Genomic DNA, 24,661 nt, shown 5'->3' with positions numbered 1-24,661 from the left:
GCGAAGCTGCCCGCAGCCTCTGAGGCGCCGGTTCGATCCCCGGCTGCTCCCCGGCCACCGGAGGAGGGTCCCACATGGCGCGCAGACCTCTCCTGTCGCCCACTGCTCCCCTCAGCAGTGTACTTCGGTCCTTCTGCCTGCTCTGCTCCCCACTCTGGCTCTGGTGAATTCTCTCACCCTCCCGCGCTTCTGACTGTACCCAGTGCATGTATAAACAAAAACAAACAAACAAATAAATAAATAAACAAACAAACATGCCTCTATTAAAAAAAAAAAAAAAGTGATATTCTATTAAAAAATAAATAAATCTTTAAAAAATTAAAAAAATAAAGAGTGCAAAGATCTGTATATGTTCCCATTTTGTTTATTTTTTTCTAATTAATATTGCAAAATCTTCACTTAATTTTCAAACTGGGTTGAAGCTGAGAATCAAATCTGAAGGTCAGTTCTTGTTGTTATGAGATAATGTGAGGTCATCACTTTAATAAGGGGACAAGGCAAATTAATATGTAATTTCCTCATTTTCCAAAACTCTGTTGTTACTTTGTTTTCTACTTTGACAGCCCGTTGAACTATAGACAAATTCGACCTTGACGTTGTGAGGTCCATAGTTGCTCTCTCTGTCCCCTCTCCATATGTGAGGTGCGAAATGTTGAGAAATGAAAACACATTGTTTTGAGGGGTCCTTGTTGTTTGTAATGACAGCACGTTGACTAAAGTTTTTGTCATGTTTCTTTTTTAAAATATGAGAATCACTCAAATAGGTTTTTCTGCTCAAAATGTGCTTTGGCGTTCCATCGAGGAGGGAGGAAGACTTTCGGTTTCCCTTCCTGTTGCAGTTTCACTTCGTTCCCATTAACACTAGTTCTAGAAGACCCTGAGTCAGCCATAAAATATGACCGTTCAGGAAAATGTCAAGTTCATTTTTGTTATTCCTATCTGGAGGGGCAGGGGCAGATTCAGGGTGACGGGTTTGAGGAATTGTGGGGAGAGCCCACCATTTTGTCTCAGATCTGTGGGGGGTCTTTGTGGGCCATGAGGGAGTGACTGGATTCAGCCCACTCCGTCTTGATGGCCCCTGCCTGCACAGTCTGTGATTACTGACCAGGGCCCTTATGTCCTGGTCCCTTTCAGCATGCTCACCAGCTGGTTGGCTGGAACCTAAGAGGTGGGGCCTTCTCCCATTGGCTGGCTCAGATTGGCAAAGAAAGCTGGAGAGCACAGACCTGTGGTCAAGCAAAAGCACCTGCCTCACCTCTAGGCTCTCAATAATATCACAAAAAGTGCTCCTCTCCCCAGAAGGCACAGAGACCCACATGCAGGAGAGAGGGCTCACCTTGCTGAGGGCCTCTTGCAGACAGACTCAACATCCAGGAACCTGATGACCTTGGGGCTGGGGAGAGAAGATGCCTCGGCACAAGAAAGTAGGAATGCAAGGCCATTCCCCTCTGGACTAGCTAGATTCCCCTGGAGTGGAACTGTTCCCCAGACCAGAAGTGGGCACTCTGGTGTTCCTTCTAGAAAAGGACTCAAAGCAGAACCTGGCATGATGGGAACTTGATTCATGCGCAGGAGAGTTTGCTTCTCAAAATAAGCCAGTCACCTCTCATCATGTATTCCATTCTTTTTGAAGCGTATCGAAACCTCAATCCTATCATCAGAGCTTTCCTGCTCGGTTGGAGCTCCTCTTGAAGGGCCACAGCGAGCCACATCCTACAGAAATGGAGGCCTCATTGACCAAGGGAGTGGGGAAGTGATCCACATATGCACAAGCAGGAGGGACAGAAGACTGGGCACAAGCCATCATTACTGACCCTAGAACTGACCCATGATGACATCCTAGAGAACTAAGTTACGCTGTGTGATACTGTGTACACCTGAGCCTTGAAATGTGGTTGGTACAACTGAAGAACCAAATTTTTAATTTAAATTTAGATAGTCACTTTGGCTAGTGACATCAGTATTGAAGAGCAGAGTTCTAGAAAGTTTAATTTGTAAGAGATGTTAGATATTCTTTGGTTCAGGGAGTCTCACCACATGGCCTCTCTTATTGGGAAGTATGCTTTGCACAAGCCTATGCTTTATCATTTTATATATGAAAAAATTAATAACTCCTGGCTTTGCATAATACAAACCTTCAGGAGAGAGTTTTGTGTTTATCAAAAAGTAGCAAAACCATGCAGTATAGTCTTATTCTTTTATAAGACAGCCTGAGCCGCAGAGAGAAACAGTGATTGGCCAAGTTCTCCCTGTCACAGTGATTTCTCTGGGATGCCTCCTCTCATCCCAGCACACAGGGGAGTGCAGGGTCTGTTAAGTTACAGGCTTCTCATGGAAATCTTCCTCACCCACACAACACCCACCACTCACCAGGCCAAGGACCCACACTTCCACATGGAATTTAGCTGCTCTCTCTGACAAACTGTTCGCTGCACTCATTTATTCATTCTATCACTGCCATTTTTGAGAATATATTCTCAAAAGGACAGAGCTTCAAGGGAGACTTCCGCCAAATGGGGAATGTCATGAGAAATAATTGAAAATCAAAAGAGTTTATTCAGTATCATATTCAGTATCATAAGGCGAAGAACTAGATCACTGCAGTTACAAGAAATCATACACTTATTGTGGATAAGTTCCACCTGGCTATTGCCTTATTCAATAAACAATTCAATGATTCAGTTCTGTAACTATGTTTTAAGGTGGTCACAGACAGGAAGGCAAACTAGAGAAGAAAAATAACAATAATAATGACTATGATGCCACATGATGCATACAGAAACAGAAATATATACAGAGCCCAGAGACTGCTCTGGGAAGGAAGAGAATAACACTTTCTGGACACTCAGCCTAGTTGCTGGAGAAGTTGGTTTTCCAGCTCAGCACTGGAAGGCATGCGTAAATATGGTGTCTTGTATGTCCCAGCAGACACCACATAGAGCAGAAGAATCACCCAGCTGGGCCAAATTCAAATATGCTGAATCATAAGTTAAAATAAATATGTTGCTACAAACAACTAAGTTTCAGGTAGTTTTTTTGCACAGCAATAAATCATTAAAATATTTCCAAATTCAGTCCCCACATAAAAATAGAGGGCATATCTTCCTCTTTCAGAAGGCTAGTCCTAGTGTCTTGGCCCTCACCTGTCAGCTGCTCACAGCTCTTTTACAGGCAATGGTATTGCAAGCACCTACCCAACCCGTTTTTGTGTGGCTAGGTATAATTAATTAATTAGCCATTTGTGAGCCCCAGACAAGGGGTGCCATTAACCTTCAGTCTTCTCCATTGGTGAGGAGACTTTGGAGTTAGAACCATTAAGGTTGGGCAGGGATGACTAGGGCAATCCCAGACACAGAACCCCTCCCAGTTCATGCTGTTACAGGAGATGCCTTAATGCCCATCCCCAAAATGTATGGGCCAGGGTTTCTTTTCATATCCCTTATGCTCCAAGGACCTCAGCATTGCCAAGTGTTGATGAGGCAGGGGCATGCAGAAAGAACCAATGCTTCCATTTCTCCATTTTATCAGATTTCTCCTTCATGAAAGAAATGGCGGGGCCTCCCCGGTGGCGCAGCGGTTGAGCGCTGGGTTGCGAAGCTGCCCGCGGCCTCTGCGGCGCCGGTTCGATCCCCAGCTGCTCCCCGGCCACCAGAGGAGGATCCCACATGGCGCGCAGACCTCTCCTGCCGCCCGCTGCTCCCCTCAGCAGTGTACTTCGGTCCTTCTGCCTGCTCTGCTCCCCGCTCTGGCTCTGGTGAATTCTCTCACCCTCCCGCGCTTCTGACTGTACCCAGTGCTTGTATAAACAAAACAAACAAACAAACAAATAAATAAATAAATAAATAAAAACATGCCTCTAAAAAAAAAAAAGAAAGAAAGAAATGGCTCTTTGAGGGCAGACATCAAACCCATTTGTCTTGGAGGAACAATATAGAGGAAGTCACTGGTATAGCTACAAAGGAGCACAACAAGCCCATTGGGGCTGAACTTATTCAGAAGTGAATCTAGTGCAGGTGGCGTATTTAAGTCAAATAGGAGCCATGCCCTGCAGGGAAGAGGAACTGGCATTGTATGGCCCTCAAAGGCAGCTTCTTACCACACCAGACCTCTTAATATGCAGGGCTGGCTCTTGGGGGTAAAATTTGCACAGGAACCAAAGAACCCCTTGAGAAGAAAAACAAAAAAACCTAGACCTCAACCTCTTCCCTTTTGAAGACAAATATTTCTTGGATCTAATATGTCCTAGGTAAATTAATGTGCAAGAAATGCAGGAAAAGACACCCAGACCCTGCAGAAGCCAATATACAAGAAGAGGGAGTTTGGACAAATAACCCGGATCAGACCCTGGAGACAGAGCTTCAAGGGAGACTTCTGCCAAATGGGGAATGTCATGAGAAATAATTGAGAATCAAAAGAGTTTATTCAGTATCATATTCAGTATCATAAGGCGAAGAACTAGATCACTGCAGTTACAAGAAATCATACACTTATTGTGGATAAGTTCCACCTGGCTATTGCCTTATTCAATAAACAATTCAATGATTCAGTTCTGTAACTATGTTTTAAGGTGGTCACAGACAGGAAGGCAAACTAGAGAAGCAAAAAAACAATAATAATGACTATAATGCCACATGATGCATACAGAAACAATATATACAGAGCCCAGAGACTGCTCTGGGAAGGAAGAGAATAACACTTTCTGGAGGTGTCCAGGAAGACTCTCTGGAGGAGGTGATCAAGAAAATGGATTTTGAAGGTTGAATGGGCATTCACTAATCACATCAAAGGGTAGAGGCTCATCTTCAATGCTTGGCAGCCATGGTTTGTGTGTGGGTCTCTGTGGCTTAGAGCTAGAGGAGCAAAGCCAGCTTTGCACACTCAATTTCCAACAGACAGACATGTTGACTTCATGGTGGGTGGCAGGGAGCTCCTGAACTCACCATGAATTTAGAGATAACACCCACAGGACTGTGGCATGAAGTGACATTGTAAGTTTCTTAGTAGTAGGATTGATCAGTCACAAAGGCTGTAGTTTTTTCTGAGCATTTGGATGCAGCTAGAGGACCTTAAAAAGAACAAATAGAAAACAGCACATCTCTAGGTGGTGGAACTAAAGTCTCCAAGTGGTGGCAGTGCTGGCTCAGGGCCCCTCCACCTGCTGGAGAAGTTTCTACATCGTCTTCACACATGGGCTCTCATTCCACACCGTGGCCCTCAGTGCCCCAGCCCCGAGAAGAGTTATGAGTTCTGACACCCATTGGTGAAGATGCCCCTTTCCGAAGCTGGTGCGCAAGGCCCAGGCCTTGAATGGTGACTCAAACCTCTTGGTCTAGAACTTGTTCCACCTTAGAAACCCCACCTTTGCCTGTAGAGGGTTCTATCCGGGTATCCGCAGGCAAGGACAGCCCTGAAGTAGGTAGTGCCCCTTTGGAAAGAGCAGATGTCTCTCTTGTCACTTTAACTTGAGCTAAGAGGGGATGACAGAAACATAATACTGGGCAAGCCATATTCGACTGATATTCTGTGAGATATCACATGGGGTTGTGATCCACATCCTCCCCCATCGGCCGTGGCAGCCTGAGTGACTGAATGCACAATGGCATCATTACCATATTTTGTTCCTATTTCCCACCATCAGTTTGGAGCCAGTGAGTGTGAAATCTGCCCTCAGCAAAAGGGCCCTCTGGCGGGGTGGGTGCCAGGGCGAAGGCATCTCCTGGTTCTTCCTCTGAGGAGAGCTGGGCAGCAGGGAGGGCTGACCTGGAAGGCATCCCAGCCCTCACCCCGGAAGGTGCAGATCCTGGAAACAAAGGAGGAAGGTGGAGGATCAACAGTAAGGAACAGGATTAAGATCACACAAACCTGCAGCCCTTAGAAACCGGCTTAATCCATTTTATAAAGAGTTGGGAGGGTTTTTCCCTCCGTGAATATAATACCTTGCACATCTGATCAGCCTTTTTCCCAGAACATTTCAAAGCTCTCTGCAAATACAGCAGAGTCTCCTTAGATTAGAGCACGGCCTATTATTACCTGGCTCTGGAGACACCCCGGTCAGCAGGTCACCTGGGGCCCTCTGAAATAAGACAATTCCCTACAACAAAAAGGCTGGTGATGTGGTTTGTCTGACAAGTGGTTTTCAAACTATGAGTCATGGGACCCTTTAAAAAAAAAAAAACACAGCCTGAAGCTCAATTCCTAATTCAGAACAAAGTGGAGATCTTCTCACCAAAGCAAAGGTGGGATGAGTGTGCTCCTCCTGAAGCTCCATCCAGCCACCCCCAGGACTTCCCCGACCCCAGTTTGAAGACCACGCTGGAGGGCAGGCATGTCCCCTCCTCCAAGTAGAGGCAGGTTTTCTTGGAAGTTAATGAAACTTAAGTTCCTTCAGGATACCTTCCAAGGCTGGGAGCTTAATTTTGTTTCTATCCCTTTGTGTTCTTTAATAATGTGGGTCCGGGGCCTCCCTGGTGGCGCAAGGGTTAAGACGCAACCTATGAAGCTAACCGCAGCCACTGTAGCACGAGTTCGATCCCCGGCCAGGGAGGTGACCCACATGGCACAGCAGACCTCTCCTGTCTCGCCCACTGCTCCCCTCAGCAGTGTATTTCAGTCAGCCTGCCTGTTCTGCTCCCCACTCTGTCTCTGGTGAATCCTCTCACCCCCCGCACCTCTGGCCTGAACCCCAGTTCTTGTATGCGTAAATGAATACATCTTAAAAAAAATAATGCTGGTCCCCTTCCCCTCAGCTATGTAAGTTCCATGCAGAACCGGCTGCATCATTTGCAAGGCAAATGCAAAATAAAAATGGGCCCTTCGTTCAAAAAACAATGAGCTTTTTCTTTTCAAAAACTTGGGAAGCAGACAATGGAGTGAATACACAACAATGGGAAGTCATTCATGCCATGAGTGTGCATTTTAAGAAGTTAAAATTACAAATTTTGTTGTTTCTATATTTACCATGATAAAAAAAAAAACAGTAAATGAAACAAAAATCAAGAATTTCAAGATGGCGACATCGAAGCTTTATACTAAGCCCAAGGCCTGATCCATACCTTCCCACACTGAGGTCTGCCCCTTTCCCCAACTTTTCTAGGTTCCCCTGTAATCTCCCATCTCCAGAGACACTGACTGTTGTCACACCGTCCCAGCCCATGCTACTACTGAAAGCATGATGTTGCATAAACACACCCTCTGTCCCAACTACGCCATGCGCTTGGCCTCTGACTACTCTGTGCTCACTCCAACCAGCAACCCCTTTACGTGTCTTCCCCTACCAGAAAGTTCTCCTTTCGCCCTTCTTTAATCCAGGTCCTAGCCACCTGTCAAGCTCCTGTGCCATGTCCGCTTCAGGGGCCTCCACGTGAAATAGGCTGCCCAGTTGGATTTGGTAAGGAGAGCCACTTCCTGGGATGACTGGGTTGAGTCTGGAGTCAGAGAATGAACAAGGCAGAACCTACACAGGAAAGGGAAACCATGGAAGGACTAGAAACACAGGGGCTTAAACACAGGAATTGCCGGCAATCGGAAAGCAAGAATCAAACAGGGGGCACTGAGTTAACCTAGTGGCCAGCACAGCAAGCCACCTGAGCCCTCACCGGTGGGACGGACAAGGGGGAATTGTTTCCAGAGTGAGCCAGGGCTCCTGGGCAAAGCTGTGTCCGCAGGGCCTGTCTGTTCAGAGGAGCTGGAGCTGTGGAGGGGAGAAGAAGCCACTGCCCATGGCGGAATGGGCTGGGGGGAGACACTCCGTGGTGCTTCCTCATGTTACCTTGTATCATCCCTCTCCCTCCTTGGCCAGTGGGAAACCAGTTGATAAAGGCTTCTGAGAGATGCAGCCTACACGAGCCAGGCCTCTCCCAGGCAGAGGAGAGCAAAGGGGAGTGGGGAGAGGCTGGCGCCAACAAGCCCCTCGGTGCACATGGGGTGTTGTGAAGTGAAGCTCCTGTGGCAGCCGGGAGAGGCCTCTGAACGTGAGAGTCTCTGGGACCCTTTCCAGCCCGGAGAGGGCACTTGACAGCAATAGCCATTACTTTCCACAACAATTCACTTGATAATGGCCTTAGAAATAATGTTTCTTGGGCCTCCAGGGTGGTGCAAGGGGTTAAGATGCAACCTATGAAGCTGTCCACAGCCACTGCAGCACAAGTTCAATCCCTGGCCAGGGAGCTACCCACATGGCACAGCAGACCTCTCCTGACTCACCTGCTGCTCCCCTCAGCAGTGTACTTCGGTCAGTCTGCATGTTCTGTTCCCCACTCTGTCTCTGGTGGATCCTCTCACCCCCTACAGCTCTGGCCTATACACTAGATCTTGTGTGCATAAATAAGTAAATCTTAAAAAAAAAAAAAAAGAAAGAAAGAATGTTTCTCATGCTCAGTAGAAATTCTTTCTCAGTAGAAAATTTTTCACTGGATATTTAGTGTCCCTCTTGGTTAATTTCTTTTTATAATTTAGGAGAAATGTTGTGTTTTCTGACTTGCAGATTCACTTCCTTTTATGAGACAATGAAAATTATATAACCTATCATGTTTCCCTTTTTGCCTTAGCTGCCAGGAAGCTCTGAAGTAAATGTCAAACTTCCCAACGACAAGTTTTTAATTATACGCTATGCCCTTCATATTTCTTTAAATACACAATTTCCATTGAGTCAATGTTCTATAATGCAAGACACCTCAAATTTTGAGTGGCAGATAAAATATATCTTGGTTTTTTTTTTAATTTAAGATGATTCCAACAGTTCCAGCCTCACTAATTCTTCCTCACAGTTGGTCCCTGTCTGTTCCCCTTCCCCCGTAAAACTTCCTAATGATTCGTGATTTTCCCACGTTGAGAAAGCCACAAGCCCTCTCCACTTCTCCATGGCACTCTCTCACTCTCAAATTGTCCCTGTATCTCTTTCGCTTCCTCTTCCATTGCCCTCTCTGGAGATTTCCTCTCTAGCAGGGCATGAACCTTCCCCAAGCCGTGCCAGCATCACGGGGCCCACTAAAGAGGAAGCCAAAAGTCTGGACAGAGAAGTGAGGGTTGCCGGAGGTGGGGGGGCCAATGTGTAGACATGATTGGCAGTTCTTGAGGCCTTTGGGTCACTGACTTGTTTGAACTCAGTTCAGCCACTCACCTGCCGCGACCAGCGGACATCTCTTGTACTATCTTCCCAGAAGGGTTCCTTAACCTTGCTTTTAGACATAGCACCCCAATTTCTTTCTAAGGACTATTCCTCTTCCACTGCACCCAGTCCGGATGGCACTGTCCTTCAGTGTCATGCCCTCCCTGCCCCAGATATGGTTGGGTGGCCTGGCCAAACCACGAGCGTCTCCTTGCAAGAGAATATGGGATGAAGAGTTGGACCTCACTCACCTCACCTACAGACCACAGTGAGCTTGTCCATTAGCTCCTGCTCCCTCCAACCCCTAGGGGAGCCGAACCCTTGTCGTTGAGTGGCTGGTCTGCTCAGATTTTCCTCGTTTCTTTTTTTAGGAATGAGCGTCTGTTGCTGCCACTATCAAACCTCGAGTGGTGCAGGGCCTGTTATGTCCCCTTACTGAGCCCCAGGTCCTGCATCTGTAGAATGGAGACCCCAGCACAGACCTCGTGGGGTGAGGATAATGGTTTAGTCCACCGTGGGTGTTTCACAACCAAATTATCTCTCTACTTGCTCTACTGAACATGTGACCTGCAAAAGGTGAATAGATCCTGCCCCCAAATACGATGGTGAAGTCTCCTGAGACCTCGTGATCCCCTCCGGACCGCTCTCCTTTTACAGGATTCCTTGGGATCTCACCAAAAGGTGGATAGTGGTTTACTCATTTTAAGGGGGGAGAAGCAGAATTTCTAAGAAAAAAAAAAAAACTCATCATGAGGAACAGAGGCTTCGGGTTCTCCAGCTGTGGCTCCCACACAGCAGTGTGGCTCCCACACTGCTATGCCCAGTGGCTTCCTCTCTCCATAAAACTGCAACCAAGTCTGTTTTAGAAGTTTGTGCATAAGCAGACTTGGCTTTGAGGGGCCTCCTGTTTCCCAAGGAGACTTATTGCTGGAGCACTGAAGAAGGTCTGACCCTACAAAAAGACTCCCTACCCTGCCTACCTTACCCCAGAACTGGACGTGGCTGACATGCCCAGCTGCCCCCCAGGTCCCGGGGTCACAGTTTCCAGAGAGTGCTGATCTCACTGAGAGAGTGGAAACGAAATCTTGATGTTCCTAAGCCATGTGGGTTCCTTGGGGAACCCCCCTAGCAATCCCAAATTGACCATAAAATCTTAAAATAACTACCAGCAGTATCACTACTATCTATGCTTCACATCAGGTAGAAACTAAGTTCGTTAGCCTTATTTTACAAATGCAGAATCAGTTTTACGCAATGAAACTTGACCAAGGTCACCTGTTGTTAATGGTTTGCCTCCAATAATCTCACCAAGCCGACCCGACTACAAAGCCTGTGCTCTCCACCACCGGGCTATGCTGTCTCTCATGCTTCTGGCGGGAGGTCCACCAGGACCCCCATTCACAGTCACCCTGTGGGCATCAGCCCCCAGAGACTGCGGTAAGTGAAGGGAACTAATTTCTGCTACTGCTTGGCGGCAAGGTCACAACTAATTGACTTTGGAAAGTCACTTCGTTTCCTCTCTCGGCCCTTTGTAGGTGGAGGGCGCCCTGCCTCTGTGCCAGGAGGCCATCTACAATACTCTACACAGAAGCACTGTGGCAGGCATTACCAGCTGGGAGAAGAAGGACCATGTAAGGAGACACCAGCATGAAAGGAAGTGTGTGAGGAGGCCATGGCTAGAATGACTGAGACAGCTGACACAGCGCTGCCCTTTTCCCTCCTGATGCTCCAAGCTGGCACACCCACCGGTGATACCAGCTGGGGTGCTTCCTCCCTTCCCCTTGAGGGACAGAGGGAACCAATAAAGGGTCAGAAGCCACATGATTGCGCACGCTCACGGGAAGTCTTGGCATTGTGGGCCTCCAGTAGGCCTGCTGGTTCTGTAAGTCAGCTTGGGCTTACGGATCCTCCCGCCTCAACTGTCAACTGGGAAGGAGCTGGAGAAGTTGGAGACGCAATGGGAAGTCCAAGCCTTGAACTTCCTGCTCTGTCACTCCCCGTATTTCCTCTGCCCTCTTCTGGCAAGTTGAGTGCTTCCCTTTGCCCACCCCACCCCCACGTCCTCATTACAGAACAAAGGAACCTGGCTCTTTCCCTCCAGTCCAGAGAGGGTTCCTAATTGGCTTTCCATTAAAGAGAAAATAGACTACTGTTTCCACCTCATTATTTATGAGCCTTTCTGGAAGTGCATTTCCATGCACTCTGGGATTACTCACGCCCATTTTGCTTGGCCATATTTTATGATCTGTTTTATTTATTCAGGGCCTCTATTGGGCACTCACATCTGAAACCAATTAAAAACCAAGAAATAGGAAAAACCAAATAAACACCTGGAGATGTCCAAACTTAGTCTTTCTGGAGCCCACGATTGGAGGATTGATACGGCCATGCCAATATTCCAGGCCATGGGAAATGGGTGTCTTGCTTCTAGAGACATCAGGTGGCAAGATGGCAGCACAAAGATTCAAAGCCCTTCAGTTGGCAGAGTTTGGACTGGGATTGCCTGGCACCTCCCTGTGCCCCAATCTCCCTGGCACATAGCAAGACTCAACAGCTCTGCTCGACCTCACGCTCATCCCACCCTACTGCTGTGACAATATGGAGAACCAGTGTTATGAGTCTGGGAATGCTTTTCCTGCACTGGGCTCTGGAAAGATTCTTTGGGCCCAACATACTCCCTCTCAATCTCAAAAAGCGGTCAAGATTGGCTTTCCCTGAGACACACTGTCTCATCGAGACTTACAGGGGCAGGAGAAATGGCGGTGTTAGGAAGAAGAGAACAGGCCCTCACATCACTTGCAGGGACATCTAAAACCATTTCAGGGGCCTCCCTGGTGGCGCAGGGATAAAGACGCAGCACTGTGAAGCTATCCACAGCCACTGCAGCATGTGTTCGATCCCCGGCCAGGGAGCTCCCCACATGGCGCAGCAGACCTCTCCTGACTCGCCCTCTGCTCCCCTCAGGAGTGTATTTCAGTAGATCTGCCTGTTCTGCTCCCCACTCTGTCTCTGGTGAATCCTCTCACCTCCTCCCCCCCATCTCTGGCCTGCACCCCAGCTCTTGTATGTGTAAATAAATAAATCTTTTTTTTTTTTTTTAAATCCTTCATTCATTCCTTTGTTTACTAATTCAGCAAACAACGTGTTGACGCCTCTATGCAGCCGGACACCTGATGCAGTGCTTCATAAGGCTCCTCCTCTGCTTACACTCCCTGGGCCTTCTCTGGGTTTAATGCAATTCAGAGGTTTACTCCCTCTTGGAATCTAAGAACTAGAAGAGTCGTCAACACCCGAGACAAGGGCAACGAGGAAACTGAGACAATTCTACTTGTCCACAAACCACGGTTTCCAAATCTGAGGTCTGTCCTTCTGTATCTTGCTGGCAAACATGAATATTTCTTACTGCTATGAGAGGACTCGCCTGATGCTTTCAAACAGCCTCACTCTCCCTTTCTCTGCCCTCTTCAGCAGCACATGGGACAGATGGCGTAGAAGATTCAGGGAGCTGATGGGCATACGTTGGGTGGAATGGGGATGACTCGGCCAGGGTAACCAGACTGGCTCTCAGCAGAAGGTGCAGAGTTTGGTGACATCAGCAGGCACTGAGTGAAGCTAAGTGGTACCATATGACACTGTGAGAAGATTTTGGAATTCCTATACAAAAGTGGCTCTGCTGGCCACTCCTTGTTAGATTAATATGTTAGTTCATAAAGCTCATAATGTTCATAATTCATAAAGTTCAAAATATATAGGATAAAGAGAAACAATTATATTAAAATACAGTTATTCACATATTTTTAAACTTGTGATAAGTGGCTGACTATAAATATATTTAAGTAATAAGATAATGCATTTTGAAATATGGAAAATTTCTATTTTACTCTTTAAAGACAACTCTATAAGAAGGCTGTTATTTCTTGGCTCGAAACCAGCCAGAGTGACATTCCTGTCTTTGGAAGGGCCACTCGTGTCATGTTGTATGCTCAGCGATTTTGCTTTGACTTTTTTTTTAAAGATTTATTTATTTATTTATGCAAGCACTGGGAATAGTCAGAAGTGCGGAAGGGTGAGAGAATTCACCAGAGCCAGAGCGGGGAACAGAACAGGCAGACTGACGAAATACACTGCTGAAGGGAGCAGTGGGCGTGGCAGAAGAGGTCTGCGCGCCATGTGGGACACTCACCGGAGGCTGGGGATCGAACCAGCGCTGCAGAGGCTGTGGGCAGATTCGCAGCCCAGAGCTCAACTGCTGCACCACCAGGGGAGGCCCTGCTTTGAATTTTTATAGCTCTAAGGATTGAAAATCCTAATTCATAAAGATAATTTGTTGCAAGTATATTTTAAAAGTTTGCTTTAGAGGAACACCTGAATCCCCCAATGTTTATGGAGTCAAACATCAGGTCTGGGACTGCACTACCTCACCATTTTGTGGTTGAACCTTGGTGTCCAGAGTTACTCAAGATGTCGCAAGTTATTTCTTAGAATCGAGGACACTGATATTCTAAAATCTAGGCGGACTCAAATAACCATGTAATGTCAAAGGGATACTGCAGGATCTTCAATGACTGTAAGGCAAGTGCAGGGTAAATAATGTCAGGCTTTTCTGCCCTCCCACCATTGGGATTGGGATGGATCCCTGCAGTCCTGAATGCATGCCTCATGGTGGGCACCTGGAGTAGGGTGTGTACAAGTAGGTGGGTGGGTACACCTGGGCTGAGACTGGGCTTATAAGGGTGGCATCATGGGGATGCCAGCAGAGTGAAAGACCAGAAGGAGAATAAGCAAGAGACCAGCAGAGAACCAGCAGAGAAGCAGAGACCACAGAGAACACCGGCGAGCCCAGGAAGAGTGAAGATTCACCGGGGGCTGGGAGGCCTGCCAGCCCCCTGCCACATCTACCAGCCGTGTACCTGGTAAAATGGCAACAAAAGCCTGAAAAAGCCACCAAGGGCTCCAGGACTCTCCTTTACCCCATCTGCTCCAATTACAGAGCTCCTGCACCGTGCCATCCTCTCACTACAGCAAGCTCAAAATATTTGGATTTCTAGTAGTGACCTCTTGTAGGGAAAGGAAAAATATCAGGCTTTTCTGCCCTTCCGCCATCAGGATAGATGATGGATCCTTGGAGTCCTGAATGCATGCCTGATGGCGGACACCTGGAGTAGGGTGTGGGCAGATGTAGATAGGATTCACCCGGGCTAAGACTGTGCTTTTAAGGGCGGCGTCACGGGGACGCCAGCAGCAGCAGCAGCAGCAGAAGAAGCCGAAGCAGAAGCTGAGAAGCAGCAAAACGAACGCCAGAGAGTCCAGATAGAGTGAAGACTTGCTGGGGGCTGGGAGGCCTGCCAGCCTCCCAGCCCCCCAGCCAGCACCCCTGCCTGCCATATGCCTGGTGAACCCCAATAAAAGACCTGCAAAAAAGCCACTGAGGACTCTGACTCTTCCTTTACCCGGTCTGCATGGGATCAGGAAACCTGCTCAGTGGTCCATTCCGGCCCCTACGCCGCTTCACAGTACTGCTGATACTTCAATAGTCTCCTACCCACCCAAGGGAAGGAAACACTAGACTTGAGTTGGAAGTTCCAAAAATGTGTCATTTCCTCCCACCTAAGCTCACACATGCCACAGAACACTTAGAAAGTCCATGGACACTGGATTAAGAAACACCGTTCTAGAAGAAGAGGAGGGGCAGAGATAAAGTTCAGCTAGACAGCACAGAATTGGAAAGCCCCAAACGCAGGGCAGCCCATGGGACAATCTCAGGTCATGGAGCACTGGGGACCTTAATGAGCAAGAACATCCTTGACCTAACTTTGCATGGCAGTGACTCACATTCCCAGCCAAATCTCCCAAAGCTCCTGTGTGTTTCAGCTGAGTGTGATTTGTAACAGACATCAAGGAAGGGGCTGGATTTCATGTTTGGGTCAAGCTGGGGGGGATGTAAATCCATTTGTCAATGGAAACAATTCAGCTGGAGTGGGAACGTGGGCCAGAGAAGTAGGAGCACCTGGAAATCCGCTCCCTTCAAGGAGAGTTTTGGACCAGCACCCAGTGACGGAGAGCAGATCCAAGTCGATCTCATCTGAATCTCAAGGTCCTGGAGGCCCCACAGACACTGAGTGGCACCTAAGAAGTTCACTGGACCTTTTGCAAAAGAAGAGGTCAGTAACTCGTAGCTCTGACATTTGCAAAGCAAGAAGAGATCCAGGAGGTGAAGGAGGTGATGAGGTTGAAGAGGCTGAGGAGAACTGTAAGCCCCTGCCTTCTCAATTGTTGTTTTCATGCCACGCAGCCCTGCTCTGAGGCTCAAGCATCCAGGGGAGAAGAGGGAGGCTCATTTGGTTTGTGCTGCTCCATCAGCAGAGCTAACAGTTTGGTGCTTTCAGAAATCAGAGCAAGATGCTGGCTCCCGGCATTGCCAACCCAGGCAGTGGTTGCTGAAGAAGCTCTAATGAGAAGCTGACAAATGAATCCCCTTTGCCCTGCCCTGCCTCCAGCCAGCCCACTGCATCCCCCACCGTCTTCCCCATGCTGTTTTGTAAGTTTTCCTCCTAATCTCAACCTCATTCCTCTTTTCCATTCTTCTGAATGTTAAAGTCATGACCTTTGCGGTTATGGGCCACCAGAGACTGAACTAAATGTGTTAGCTCTGAGTCCAAACAAGTAATAGCCGGCCAATTAAATTAATAATCCATATTGTTACAATGTTTAACCACGGCTGTTTCCTCAGCGGTCTGTTTAAATCACAGCCAAGGCCTGACCTATTAAAATGAATAACTAGAATTATGAGAAACTCCATTTAATAAACACAGCGAGGAACGCAGCACAATTGGGCATGAAATATTTATTACCACTTGAAGCAGAGAGCTGTTTGGGACTTTAAGATGGGATTAATGAACGCGTTTTAATTTCTGGTTCACAAGGTGGGAGGTGGGGCTGAAACAGAGGGCCCTTTGGCAAATTCCCGGAAAAATCAACTCATGTTATGTTATCAAACTCTGCTGGAGCTGTTAGTTTACGTGCAGCCCTCCACCAGCCCACTGGAAGAGCAGGGAGTTTGGGAAACTAATACTTGCTCACTAAATGTTTGCTGAATGGGAGGGTGAGCGGGTGGGTAGGTGGGTGGATGGATGAATGGATGGATGGAGGGACGGATAATGGATGGGTGGGTGGATAGATGAAAGGATAGGTGAATAGATAGGGCATGGATGGGTGGGTGCTTAGGTGGATGAACAGATGGGCAGACTCATGATAAATGAAATATTTTGATGCCTTAGGATATACGATATTGGACAGATAAAATACTTACCACATTACCTAGTACATTCTAAATCCTCCTTAAATGATAACTGTCATTATTGTTAGAGAGCAAAGTCTGGTTAATTTACTAAAAATTCAGTGCACACACTGATACCTCCTCAGGAGTCTCAGAGCTGCCCCAGAAACCCATTGTCCACCCTGACTGGCTCATTTATCTTTATGTCAGCACTTGGGAACCTGTTTTATTTTTTGGTTTTTTTTTTTGTTTTGTTTTAAATCAAGTTTCTTTTTTTTTTAATTAATTTATTTATTTATACAAGCACTGGGTACAGTCAGAAGCATGGGAGGGTGAGAGAATTCACCAGAGCCAGAGCGGGGAGCAGAAAAGGCAGAAGGTCCGAAGTACACTGCTGAGGGGAGCAGCGGGTGGCAGGAGAGGTCTGCGCGCCATGTGGGACCCTCCTCTGGTGGCCAGGGAACAGTCGGGGATTGAACCGGCACTGCAGAGGCTGCGGGCAGCTTCGCAACCCAGCGCTCAACTGCTGCGCCACTGGGGAGGCCCTTGGGAACCTGTTTTAGATTAGATGTTTCTGTTCGATTGTTTTTGTATTTTCTAGAATGGGTTCTTCCTTCTGATTTCCCAAAGGTCAACGTCTTATCCCTGCCTTTGCCCCAACATATCCCCATTTTCCCAGATAAGACTATTTCACAGGGTCTGATCCCTTTTCCCAGACGTCAGCTCTGCAGTTTTGATAATGGGTTTAGAAATGTGGTTGCTCTAATGACAGCCCTTAGCAAGTCATGTAAGTGGGGTAGTTATTGGGGACCTATGACCAAAATAACCAAGCCTTCCCTAGAGGAGAGCCCCAAATGGGAACAGGATGAGTCAGCTCCTGCCAGAACTTGCCTTCCAGGCCAGCCAAGCCATACACTGATGAGGCTCCTCAGACAGTGTGAAGGTTGGGGGGGTGTGATGGTGAGATGGTGGGGAATGCTGGCCTGGGTTTCCTCTTTGACATGGAAGGCTCATCTTTTTTTTTTTTTTTTTTTTTTTGCTGGGATTTTTTTTTTTTTTTTAATAAAATCCAGGTAACAATGGTTTACAGCAGTGCAAATACCTCCTCAAGGGTATGCTACCGCACCTCCACACCCTCACCAAAATACCAGTAACCCTCTACCATAGTTCAATGGGCCCTGGAAGGCTCATCTTATGGAGACCAGAAAAGTGTCCTCTGGTGCAGTCACCACATCCCCAAGTACAAAATTAAATGTATTAATGAATGCAAGGCAAACAAAAGGCAACCTCATTTCGAATAGTGAGAATCTTGAAGCTGAAACTAGTAAAACAGGAATAACTCCGGGTGCTTTGCTGGTGAGAGTGGTGTGGTAACATACATCCGAGGGGTTTGAACCTATTCCCCTAAATCACACACAGTGTGTAAACCAATATTAACGTAGTAGAGGAAAATAGGAATGAACTTTGTAAAGGCGGGTAGGCCTCTGGCTCTGATGATGATGTTGGGTATTTTTTTGTTTTCAGTGAGGAGACAGTGAGTCTAACCTTGTGGAAGGTTGACATGTCTCACCACCTCTTCGCTGTAATCAAAAGCCAAGAGCCGCCCCAAATAAAAGGAGTGCTATACTGGCCAGCATGGTCTCATAGAGGTGACATGGAAGTTGCCTGGCCCCAAGAGCCCTCAGGCGATTGGCAGGGCTCTGTCTGTCTGCACTCCGCAGAGCTCATATTGTCAATGTTTCTGTCTGTTACTCTGTTGTCCTCAAGCCTTAAGGATGCTTGCAGTAGACGGATATCCTGGCCATGTTGGGATCCTGTTTTTATGTATGTTGGAGGGAGCTTTTGTCAAATAAGAGGTACAATGCCTAAGGTGCCTGCAGGATAAAAGCCTTCAGAGTTGAAGAAAAAGACAAGGGAGAGATGCTCCTTTTCACCCATCCCTCCTCTACTAGTTGTGAGGAGGGCTTTCTACTAGAGTCAGGCTTTCTGATTCATCTTTATATTCCCCACTGCAACTTGCACAGTAGCTAAATCTTCCTGGTTCTCAACAAGTGTTTGTGGATAATTAAAAACCACCACTTATGTGTCAAATAGACAAGCATTGTTACAATGCCCAAGCCCATGTTAAGCTCTTTGCATGTGCTCTTCACATGACATTCCCAGCCACACTCTGGCTCTGTGTGACTGGGTCACGTTTTATAGATGAGGACACTGAGTCACAAAGAGGCTGAGCACTTGTCAAGAATCATCTAGCGAGCACTAAATGAAGATAGTCACTGCAAGTTAAATATCGAACAACATCTACTTTTATATGCATCAAAATCAGAAACCTATATGGATTTTGTGATCCAGAACTGGCATCAATTTTTAACTACAGAGCTCTAGTTTTAGGGCCTCCCTAGTGGTCTAGGGGTTAAGTGTCAGCGCTATCAAGTTATCACTGCTATGGCCTGAGTTCGATCCTCAGCCAGGGAGGTGACCCACAAGGCACAGCAGACCTGCCCTGTCTTGCCCGCTGCTCCCCTCAGCAGGGTATTTCAGTAGCTCCGCCTGTGCTGCTCCCCACTCTGTCTCTGGTGAATCCTCACTCCCCCCACATCTCTGGCCTATATCCCACTTTTTGTATACATAAATAAATAAAATAAATCTGTAAAAAAAAGAAGAAATTGTATGGCAGCTACATAGGGATTGTCACTCATTTTGTACCTTTGAAATTCCCCATGATAGAGTTAAAAAAAATAAACCCAAAAAGTTGGCCAATGAACATTTTTAAAAATAACCTCCCGGGCCTCCCCGGTGGCGCAGCGGTTGAGGGCTGGGTTGCGAAGCTGCTCGCGGCCTCTGCGGCGCCAGTTCGATCCCCGGCTGCTCCCTGGCCACTGGAGGAGGGTCCCACATGGCGTGCAGACCTCTCCTGCCGCCCGCTGCTCCCCTCAGCAGTGTACTTCGGTCCTTCTGCCTGCTCTGCTCCCCGCTCTGGCTCTGGTGAATTCTCTCACCCTCCCGCACTTCTGACTATACCCAGTGCTTGTATAAACAAAACAAACAAACAAATAAATAAATCATAAATAAATAAAAATACATGCCTCTTTAAAAAAATTTTTTTAATTAAAAAATAAATAAATAAATAAAAATAATCTCTCAAGTGATCAAAACTGCATAAAATGACAAGATACAATTTTCAACCTATCAGATTGGCAAAGATTATAAAAATGTTAATGTTCAGAAATGGCACAGATGAGGGTGTCAGGGATTCCTTATTCATTCCTTAGCTTACTTGGTGTGGCCTTGATATGGCTTACTAGAAAGCATCTTGGCAATAAGTAAAAGCCTTAAATATGTGAATGTCCTTTACCCTAGCAATTTTATTTCCAGTCATTCATCCAAAGGAAATAAACACGCATGCAATAAGATATCTGGTCAAGGATGTTTATTATAGTAGAATTATAGCAGTAAAAAAAAATTACATGCATACCAATAAGGAAATAGTTTTGGGAAAAAAAGCATATCCACATAATGGATACATACAGAACTATTAAGGAACTATGATGCAGATGTATATTTATTAACGTGGAAAGATGTGTTATAGACATATCAAGAGGAAAAATCAAATTTCAAAGACTATGTAGTAAGATACATTTTTTTTTTAAATGTAGAAGGAAAAACTTAACAATTCTCCCTCTTTTTTTATTTTAAAGATTTATTTATGCATACGAGAGCTGAGGTACAGGCCAGAGGTGTGGGAGGGGGTGAGTGGATTCACCAGACAGAGTGGGGAGCAGAACAGGCGGATCCACTGAAATACACTGCTGAGGGGTGCAGAGGGTGAGACAGGAGAGGTCTGCTGCGCCATGTGGGTCACCTTCCTGGCTGGGGAATCAAACTAGTGCTGCAGTGGCTGCAGACAGCTTCATAGTGCTGACTTAACCCCTTGCACCATCAAGGAGGCCCCTTGACAGTGAAACATGACAGTGAAAACATGGTTCAATTTTATTATTACTTTTCTTTTGCTTAACTTTACTTTTTCATTTTTCTAAAATAATTTTGGGGTTCTAAATAATGAATTTCTATGTAATTTAAACATCCTCTCCCTAGTGAAATGACATGCTACCTGGAATTTACTCCCAAGTCATTTAGGGTTGGGCAATGGATGAAAGAATTTGGCTGCTGGTTGACAGGGTGAGTGACTGGGTAAACAGGGACACATTTTACTTTGTTCTCTACTTTTGCATGTGTTTGGAGTTTCTCGTGCAAAAGGTTTTATACATTTTTTTCAGTCCAAAATGACATCTTGTCATCTTCAGTCTCTACACCGCTCCCCATAACACATCGCCAGAAGTCACAAAGGGCATCGTGCCCGGAGACATTAACACTGTCTGATATTTTTATTACTAAAGTAGTTCACTGTGGTCAGAAAAGCACTGGAGTGGAAATGATTCTCTTCTGCGATCCCTGCTCCCACAAACCTTTCGTATCTACACAAGACAGTGGCCTGGGACCAGGGGATCAGACTTCAGCCAAAAGCTAATTGGTAGTGCAAGGAACAAGCTCACAGCCTTAGCACCTTTGTCAGTCTGATCCCTGTGCCATTACATCTCTGACTGCCTGCCCTTTAGATAAAAAGTTAGCTGACATCTGGTCTATAGGGTTGAGATTTGCCAAAACTACACTTACACGGGCCAAGGGATGTTTCAGTCAATAAAGAACCATACATACACAGTGATTCCAAAATGTTCATTGTCTAGTGGCATTGTAGCCATGGTAAAGTCATAGTGTTTTACATAGACAGCAGCCTCATTACATGTCATTGTTTACCAAGTTTCTCCAAAGCATCATTTCCCCTTGTGTTGTTCACAGTAAGTCATGTTGTTTGTTCACTATGGCCCCTAAGTATCCAACATCCAATACTAATGGGCTGCCAAGGCATTTCTCCATCCTTAAACAGCACATGACTGTATTCTTATGATTTTCTATTGTCTAATAGAGCTGAACTGCAATACCACCAACAGCCAATAGGTGCCACTGTCCTCCATCCTGAAACCAACTAGACTTGAGGCATTGGGTTCTAGAAAATTCATTCATTCCTCCAACAAAGAGTTAATGAACGTCAACTTCGTGCTACACACAGTTTTAAGTTTTGGATGTACAGCAGTACCTAAGACAAGCAAAAACCTTTGCTTTCTTGGAGACGAGGTTTCAATAAGGAGAGATGACCATAAACAAAATGAGTAATAATATACAATATGTTAAGTGACATTAAGTGCTATGGAAAAAACAAAGCCAGGCAGGGGATAGAAAGGGTCAGGGAAGGAAAATGTGGAAGTTTTAAATCAGATTAGGAAAGACTTCGTTGACAAGGTAATATTTGAGTAAAGATTTGAAGGTAAGAGAGCAAGTCTTGAAAATATTTCCAAGACATTCCAGGCACAGGGAACAGCAAATACATATATGTACATTGTGTGTGTCCCCTTATTCAAGGAACATCAAAGGCAAAAGTTGTAGACTTTGAGGTCAAGGAGGCAAGAGGTAGAGAACAGGGCCTCAAGCAGGCGAAAAGGCTGCTGTAGACCTCTTGAGCAGTGTACAAGGAGGTGCATGTAGCATGGTAGAGAACAGATCATACAGATCTTATAGGACATATTGATGAAGTGCTTTTTATTCAGAGTAAGATTGGGAACCAGTGGAGAATAAGAGCAGATAACTAATATCTTTTGACTTCCAACTCCAAATTTAGTATCTGTCTGACCTATTTAACTACTAGTTATAAATGAGGTATACTTTGCTTTTGCTTTTGATTTTTTTTTTTTTTTAAGATTTATTTATTTATTTATACAAGCACTGGGGTACAGTCAGAAGTGCAGGAGGGTGAGAGAATTCACCAGAGCCAGAGTGGGGAGCAGAACAGGCAGACTGACGAAATACACTGCTGAGGGGAGCAGCGGGCGCAGCAGGAGAGGTCTGCACGCCATGTGGGACCCTCCACGGTGGCCGGGGATCAAACAGGCGCTGCAGAGGCTGCGGGCAGCTTCTCAGCCCAGCACTCAACTGCTGTGCCACCGGGAGGCCCTGATTTTTATTTCTTAAGCTTGAAGAAGAGTTAAAATTTATGAGAACAGATATGAAAAACTGAGTGAAGGAAGAAAAACACAGCAGTGAGTGTTGCTGTTATCCACCGCATTGTAACAAGTCAACCCAAAGCTTAGTGCTTTGAAAGGATGATGATTTACCTTCTCCCTTGAGTCTGTGGAGTGAGTAGTTTTTCTGTTTTTTTAGGCATTAGTTGAGATCATTCATTCAGTGACCTGGGTGGGAGGGTCCAAAATTTTGCTCACATTGCTGGAACTCCATCCTTCTTCCATTTGGCTTCTCTTCATGGTAAACTCAAGTTTCCAGGTTTCAGGGTATCAGGGTTTTTGTGGAAGTTGTCTTCAAGAGAGAGAGCAGAAGAACTGGCAGAACTCTTAAGGGCTAGAATTAGCGCAGCTCTCCTTTTGCCACATTAGTTGGTTAAAGCAAGTCAAAAAACAACCCAGATCCAAGGATGATAGGTGAGGTCCCACCTGCTGATGGTTGCTTGGCAGGTGGAGGGAAGAAATGGATGGTGGCCATGTTGTCACACTATCAAAGTGGACAAGAAATGCTGGCCCCCATCCCATAGACCCACACAACTCCTGGAATCCCCTCTTCTTTTGGGGTGCCAGTGTTTGTATATATGTGTATATATTTATAAAACATTGATATCTTTGACTGGTAGACTATGACTGATCAGCTTTATATTCTTTTTTTTTTTTTTTTAAAGATTTATTTATTTATTTATACAAGCACTGGGTACAGTCAGAAGTGCGGGAGGGTGAAAGGATTCACCAGAGCCAGAGCGGGGAGCAGAACAGGCAGACTGATGAAGTACACTGCTGAGGAGAGCAGCGGGCGGCAGGAGCGGTCTGCCCAGGGGCCGGGGATCGAACGGGTGCTGCAGAGGCTGCGGGCAGCTTCACAACCCAGCGTTCAACCGCTGCACCACCAGGGAGGCCCCAGCTTTATATTCTTGAATCATGCCATTCCCTAAGTCTTAAAAATCATTGTGAGAAGCAACTATGGAATCATGTTCATTTTCCTCCCTCACTCACTCTGCTGGCCCAGAATCAGGTCTGGCTGACTCTCCATGATACTCCTGGGTCCAGTCACACTGGGATATCCGCAGGAAATGGGGCAAGTGTGGCCTTCTGCAAAATTTAGGGAATTTTGCAGCTTTTTCCCTAGAAGGAGACAAAGCTGCCCAGAACCAGAGAGATGCCATCCACCCTCTTCCCAAAGGTAAACAATGTGGGGGAGTGGGCATTTCAATGAGCAAAATCTTATTTGGAAATAAGTTTAAATTTACAGAAGAGTCACAAAGGCGATACAGAGAATCCCCACATACCCTTCACCCAGCTTGCTCTCCTATATGTAATATTAGAGATAGGAAATGACACCTTACATAGTCACTGTGCATGATGAAAGCTAAAATATCAGGAGATACGATTAACTACAGACCTGTCTGCATTTCTCCAACTTTTCTACTTCTGTTCCAGGGCCCCATCTGGGTTCCACCTTCTATCACCAAGTTTCCGTGGTCCCCTCAGGTCTGTGAAGTTTCTCTGTCCTTCGTTGCCTTCCAAGACCTTGCCACTTTTCAAGAGTGGTAAGTTATGTTGTAGAATGTCCCCCAATCTGAGCGAGACCATTTTGTCCTCATAATTAAGCTGAGGTCATAGAGCTTAGGAAGAATAGGACAGATGTGATGTACCTTTCTCATTGTATCATATGGGGGCACGTGACCTCCACCTATCTTATAAATGATGTTGATTTCCCTTTCTAATCTCTATTCTCTTTTTTAAGATGTATTTATTTATATATACAAGACCTGGGGTACAGGCCAGAGATGATGGGGGATTGGGGGTGTGAGAGGATTCACCAGAGACAGAGTGGGGAACAGAACAGGCAGACTGACTGAAATGTACTGCTGAGGAGAGCAGCGGGTGAGACAGGAGAGGTCTGCTGCGCCGTGTGGGTTTCTCCCCAGCCAGCGGGGATCGAACTACAGAGGCTGCGGATTGCTTCATAGTGAGGTGCTTAACCCCTTGCACCACCAGGTATGCCATCCAATCTCTATTCTTTAGGGCCCAGCCTACGCTCAAAGGAAAAGGAATTGAATTTCTGGAGGGAGGAACCTCTGAGCTTTTTAAAATACCAAGCAGTCGTGCTGCTGGGCTGCCAGGAGCAGGGAGGGCACCACAGGC

The 24,661-nt window shown here is 46.3% G+C and overlaps 1 long non-coding RNA gene across 2 annotated transcripts in view; it reads right to left on the bottom strand.

The window, feature by feature from the left end:
- Positions 1-24,068, bottom strand: part of LOC129144970 (uncharacterized) — a 29,758-nt gene extending 5,690 nt beyond the window's left edge. Inside the window, exons 1-2 of one of the 2 annotated variants that reach the window (XR_008549889.1) lie at positions 23,916-24,068; positions 5,610-5,800 (exon numbers count right to left, since the gene is read on the bottom strand). This is a non-coding gene — a long non-coding RNA (uncharacterized LOC129144970). The remainder of the gene's footprint in view (positions 1-5,609; positions 5,801-23,915) is intronic. The other variant, XR_008549890.1, reaches the window with a different exon arrangement.
- Between the last annotated feature and the right edge of the window lie 593 nt (positions 24,069-24,661).

The sequence above is a fragment of the Talpa occidentalis genome, unplaced genomic scaffold (genome assembly GCF_014898055.3).
Source record: "Talpa occidentalis isolate TD23 unplaced genomic scaffold, MPIMG_talOcc4v2.1 talOcc4.8, whole genome shotgun sequence".
Taxonomy (NCBI): domain Eukaryota; kingdom Metazoa; phylum Chordata; class Mammalia; order Eulipotyphla; family Talpidae; genus Talpa; species Talpa occidentalis.
The sequence above is the reverse complement of the archived record's forward strand: the minus strand, read 5'-3'. Positions and strand labels throughout refer to the sequence as shown.